The 5,617-nt window shown below is 50.3% G+C and overlaps 2 long non-coding RNA genes across 6 annotated transcripts; both read left to right on the top strand.

Moving 5' to 3' along the window:
* The first annotated feature begins 212 nt into the window (after positions 1-212).
* On the top strand, positions 213-1,319 carry LOC139027138 (uncharacterized). Of its 5 annotated transcripts, none has more exons than XR_011479183.1 (5): positions 213-234; positions 423-452; positions 765-830; positions 891-956; positions 1,023-1,088. It is a non-coding gene; the product is annotated as an uncharacterized lncRNA (long non-coding RNA). The 5 variants fall into 5 exon arrangements; XR_011479184.1 differs by lacking the exon at positions 213-234 and adding an exon at positions 272-308 and having other exon boundaries at positions 438-452; XR_011479185.1 differs by lacking the exons at positions 213-234; positions 423-452; positions 1,023-1,088 and adding exons at positions 271-323; positions 1,289-1,319 and having other exon boundaries at positions 891-975.
* A 529-nt stretch (positions 1,320-1,848) lies between these two features.
* On the top strand, positions 1,849-2,786 carry LOC139027137 (uncharacterized). The gene is made up of 2 exons (XR_011479180.1): positions 1,849-2,360; positions 2,481-2,786. It is a non-coding gene; the product is annotated as an uncharacterized lncRNA (long non-coding RNA).
* Positions 2,787-5,617: the final 2,831 nt, after the last annotated feature.

Raw genomic sequence — 5,617 nt, 5'->3', positions numbered from 1 at the left:
TGACTTCCAGCAGCTGTCTGTGGTGGTTATTGATCAGGACCAAGCTGATACAGTATTATTGATTGGCAGACACCAGAGACAACATAAACAGAGTCAGAGTCGAGAGCAGAGCAGGGTGAAGCTGCTTCTGGAGTCGACAGGCACCGATCTAAAAGGTCACTTCTGCCCCCCCCCCCTCTAACAGGATGGCTGATCTAGGTCAGTTCTACAGGGCCAGAGTTAGTAAACACTACAGTGCTGTCAGGATGGCTGATCCTAGGTCAGTTTACAGGCCAGAGTTAGTAAACACTACAGTGTTGTCCTGTCAGGTTGGCTGATCCTAGGTCAGTTTCTACAGGCCAGAGTTGTAAACATACAGTGTTGTCCTGTCAGGATGGCTGATCCTAGGTCAGTTCTATAGAGCCAGAGTTAGTACACTACAGTGCTTGTCCTATCAGGATGGCTGATCCTAGGTCAGTTCTATAGGGCCAGAGTTAGTAAACACTACAGTGTGTCAGGTTGGCTGATCCTAGGTCAGTTCTACAGGGCCAGAGTTAGTAAACACTACAGTGTGTCCTGTCAGGATGGCTGATCCTAGGTCAGTTCTACAGGGCCAGAGTTAGTAAAACACTACAGTGCTGTCAGGATGGCTGATCCTAGGTCAGTTCTACAGGGCCAGAGTTAGTAAACACTACGTGCTGTCCTGTCAGGTTGGGTGATCCTAGGTCAGTTCTACAGGGCCAGAGTTAGTAAACACTACAGTCCTGTCAGGATGGCTGATCTAGGTCAGTTCTACAGGGCCAGAGTTAGTAAACACTACAGTGCTGTCCTGTCAGGTTGGCTGATCCTAGGTCAGTTCTAAGGGCCAGAGTTAGTAACACTACAGGTCCTGTCAGGTTGGCTGATCCTAGGTCAGTTCTACAGGGCCAGAGTTAGTAAACACTACAGTGTTGTCCTGTCAGGATGGCTGATCCTAGGTCAGTTCTACAGGGCAGAGTTAGTAACACTACAGTGCTGTCCTATCCAGGATTGGCTGATCCTAGGTCAGTTCTACAGGGCCAGAGTTAGTAAACACTACAGTGCTGTCCTGTAGGATGGCTGATCCTAGGTCGTTCTCAGGGCCAAGAGTTAGTAACACTCAGTGCTGTCCTGTCAGGATGGCTGATCCTAGGTCAGTTCTACAGGCCAGAGTTAGTAAACACTACAGTGCTGTCAGGATGGCTGATCCTAGGTCAGTTCTACAGGGCCAGAGTTAGTAAACACTACAGTCTGTCAGGATGGCTGATCCTAGGTCAGTCTACAGGGCCAGAGTTAGTAAACACTACAGTGCTGTCCTGTCAGGATGGCTGATCCTAGGTCAGTTCTACAGGGCCAGAGTTAGTAAACACTACAGTGCTGTCCTGTCAGGTTGGCTGATCCTAGGTCAGTTCTACAGGGCCAGAGTTAGTAAACACTACAGTCCTGTCAGGTGGCTGATCCTAGGTCAGTTCTACAGGGCCAGAGTTAGTAACACTACAGTGCTGCCTGTCAGGTTGGCTGATCCTAGGTCAGTTCTACAGGGCCAAAGTTAGTAAACACTACTAGTCCTGTCAGGTTGGCTGATCCAAGGTCAGTTCTACAGGGCCAGAGTTAGTAAACACTACAGTGCTGTCCTGCAGGTTGGTGATCCTAGGTCAGTTCTACAGGGCCAGAGTTAGTAAACACTACAGTGCTCTGTCAGGTTGGCTGATCCTAGGTCAGTTCTACAGGGCAGAGTTAGTAAACACTACAGTGCTGTCCTGTCAGGATGGCTGATCCTAGGTCAGTTCTACAGGGCCAGAGTTAGTAAACTACACGTGCTGTCCTGTCAGGTTGGCTGATCCTCCACGCTGCTTCCCTGCTAGGCTCTACTTCCCCCCCCTCCCTGGCTAACAACTCCCAGCAAGCATTGGGCTGGACGGCGGAAATATCTGGTGACTTTACTGCTAATGTCAATCGATCTCTACGCTATAAACGGTTCATAAGGGATTAGAATGGACTGGGTTTCATAATGCAGTGTTGTTCCTCTGCTTTGTATTATAATGTATATATTATAATGTATATATAATGTAATGGGGGGAGTCTCACCCCAACCACCTGTAGATAGCAGTAACACCCACCTGGAGGGGGGGGGGGACACACCCAGGGCCCTTTATAGCAATAGAAGGCTCTGATGCCCGCACAGCAGCCATTTTAAACCATCCAGCAGTGCACATCAGGTGAGAGGTGAGGAGGACATCGTACACCCTTCATCGTCATCAAGACGCACCAGCCTTCACGTCCTCATCATCATCATCATTAAGACATCCCAGCACCAGCCTTCACGTCCTCTCCAACCCTTCTCCCCTAAGGACCTGCACAGTGTGTTATAAGGAGCTATGATGAGTTATAAGGAGAAGCTTTGACGTGTTTTAAGAAGCTATGATAGGTTATAACACGTGATGTGTTTTCAGGAACTACGACGTGTTATAAGGAGCTATGAGGTGTTATAAGGAGCTATGACGTGTTATAAGGAGCTATGATGTGTTATAAGGAGAGGCTTTGACGTGTTTTAAGAAGCTATGATAGGTTATAACGTGTTTTAAGGAGCTATGATAGGTTATAACGTGTTTTAAGGAGCTTTGACGTGTTATAAGGAGCTATGATAGGTTATAACGTGTTATAAGGAGCTATGATAGGTTATAACGTGTTTTAAGGAGCTATGACGTGCTATAAGAAGCTATAAGCGTTCATACAGTGGTTCATATTCCAATGCATATTTAATAAACCATCGATGAGTGGATGAACAAGGGGTGTCTGTCAACCTTTTTTTTCTAAATCGTTTTCAATCAACACAGAGAGATAAAAGCTGAGGAAGACGTCCTTCTACAGATGTCATATGTACAGCTGTACGTTTCTGTATTCTATGGGCCAAGAACCCCCTCCCCCTGATACTCAACTGGCGGAGTACGGACCGGATCAGGACCTAGAAAGGGGTCAATACGGACGGATCCGGACCTAGAACGGGGTCAATACGGACCTAGAACGGGTCATACGGACCGGAACCGGACCTAGAACGGGGTCATACGGACCGGAACCGGACCTAGAACGGGGTCAATACGGACGGGACCGGACCTAGAACGGGGTCAATACGGACCGGAACCGGACCTAGAACGGGGTCAATACGGACCGGAACCGGACCTAGAACGGGTCAATACGGACCGGAAACCGGACTAGAACGGGGTCAATACGGACCGGAACCGGACCTAGAACGGGGTCAATACGGACCGGAACCGGACCTAGAACGGGGTCAATACGGACCGGAACCGGACCTAGAACGGGGTCAATACGGACCGGAACCGGACCTAGAACGGGGTCAATACGGACCGGGACCGGACCTAGAACGGGGTCAATACGGACCTAGAACGGGTCAATACGGACCGGAACCGGACTAGAACGGGGTCATACGGCCGGAACCGGACCTAGAACGGGGTCAATACGGACCGGACCGACCTAGAACGGGTCAATACGGACTGGAACCGGACCTAGAACGGGGTCAATACGGACCGGGACCGGACCTAGAACGGGGTCAATACGGACCGGAACCGGCCTAGAACGGGTCAATACGGACCGGAACCGGACCTAGAACGGGGTCAATACGGACCTAGAACGGGGTCAATACGGACTGGAACCGGACCTAGAACGGGGTCAATACGGACGGATCCGGACCTAGAACGGGTCAATACGGACCTAGAAGGGGTCAATACGGACCGGATCCGACCTAGAAAGGTCAATATGGACCGGAACCGGACCTAGAACGGGGTCAATACGGACCGGAACCGGACCTAGAACGGGGTCATAGACTAGAACGGGGTCAATACGGACCTAGAACGGGGTCAATACGGACTGGACCGACCTAGAACGGGGTCAATACGGACCGGAACCGGACCTAGAACGGGGTCAATACGGACCGGAACCGGACCTAGAACTGGGTCAATACGGACCGTGGGTCTCCTCCCTTTGTTACTTAAGTCAGGCTTCGGCCCTTGTATCGTATAAACACACACAAGACATGGAAGAATCTGTAGAATTACAGGAAATGAGCTTTAAAACGCCCCCGCCCCCCCCCCACACAAAAAAAATTATCTGTGCCCGTACAAAATGGATACGATTGCACCTTTTTAAAAAACGGCACAATGTTTTTTCTCCGCCAACTGAGAGGGGTGTGGAAAGTTTGAGGTCGCAGCGTCTGGGGAGGTGGTGGTTTGTTACCACGTCGATAAATTACATTACAACCTGTTCACCCTGCTACACCTAGAAGCGAGACAGTACAGGTCATCAGAGCTGGACTGAAAAGCTTCTATATCAAGGCCATCAGACTGTTAAATAGTCACCACTAGCCGGCCTCCCCAGTACCCTGAACTATAGTCATGTTACTAGCCTCCCCAGTACCCTGAACTATAGTCACTGTTACTAGCCTCCCCCCAGTACCCTGCCTGAACTATAGTCAATGTTACTAGCCTCCCCCAGTACCCTGCCTGAACTATAGTCAATGTTACTAGCCTCCTCCCGCAGTACCCTCCCTGAACTATAGTAGTTACTAGCCTCCCCCAGTACCTGCCCTGAACTATAGTCTGCTACTAGCCTCTCACAGTACCCTGCCCTGAACTATAGTCAATGCTACTAGCCTCCTCCAGTACCTGCCCTGAACTATAGTCATGTTACTAGCCTCCCCCAGTACCCTACCCTGACTATAGTCAATGTTACTAGCCTCCCCCAGTACCCTGCCCTGAACTATAGTCAATGTTACTAGCCTCCCCCAGTATCCTGCCCTGAACTATAGTCAATGTTACTAGCCTCCTCCCAGTACCCTGCCCTGAACTATAGTCAATGTACTAGCCTCCCCCAGACCCTGCCTGAACTATAGTCCATGTTACTAGCCTCCCCAGTACCTGCCTGAACTATAGTCAATGTTACTAGCCGCTCCCCCCAGTACCCTGCCCTGAACTATAGTCACTGTACTAGCCTCCCCAGTACCTGCCCTGAACTATAGTCAATGTTACTAGCCGCCTCCCCATACCCTGCCTGAACTATAGTCACTTACTAGCCTCCCCAGTACCTGCCTGAAACTATAGTCAATGTTACTAGCCTCCCCCAGTACCCTGCCCTGAACTATAGTCAATGTTACTAGCCTCCCCAGTACCCTGCCCTGAACTATAGTCAATGTTACTAGCCGCCCTCCCCAGTACCCTGCCCTGAACTATAGTCACTGTTACTAGCCTCCCCCAGTACCCTGCCCTGAACTATAGTCAATGTTACTAGCCCCCCCAGTACCCTGCCCTGAACTATAGTCAATGTTACTAGCCTCCCCCAGTACCCTGCCCTGAACTATAGTCACTGTTACTAGCCTCCCCAGTACCCTGCCTGAACTATAGTCCAATGTTACTAGCCTCCCCCCAGTACCCTCCTGAACTATAGTCATGTTACTAGCCTCCCCCAGTACCCTGCCCTGAACTATAGTCACTGTTACTAGCCTCCCCCCAGTACCCTGCCCTGAACTTAGTCAATGTTACTAGCCTCCCCAGTACCCTGCCCTGAACTATAGTATGTTACTACCTCCCCCAGTACCCTGCCCTGAACT

Source organism: Salvelinus sp. IW2-2015, unplaced genomic scaffold, assembly GCF_002910315.2.
Source record: "Salvelinus sp. IW2-2015 unplaced genomic scaffold, ASM291031v2 Un_scaffold7668, whole genome shotgun sequence".
Classification (NCBI taxonomy): Eukaryota; Metazoa; Chordata; class Actinopteri; order Salmoniformes; family Salmonidae; genus Salvelinus; species Salvelinus sp. IW2-2015.
This window is presented reverse-complemented; position numbering and strand designations above follow the sequence as displayed.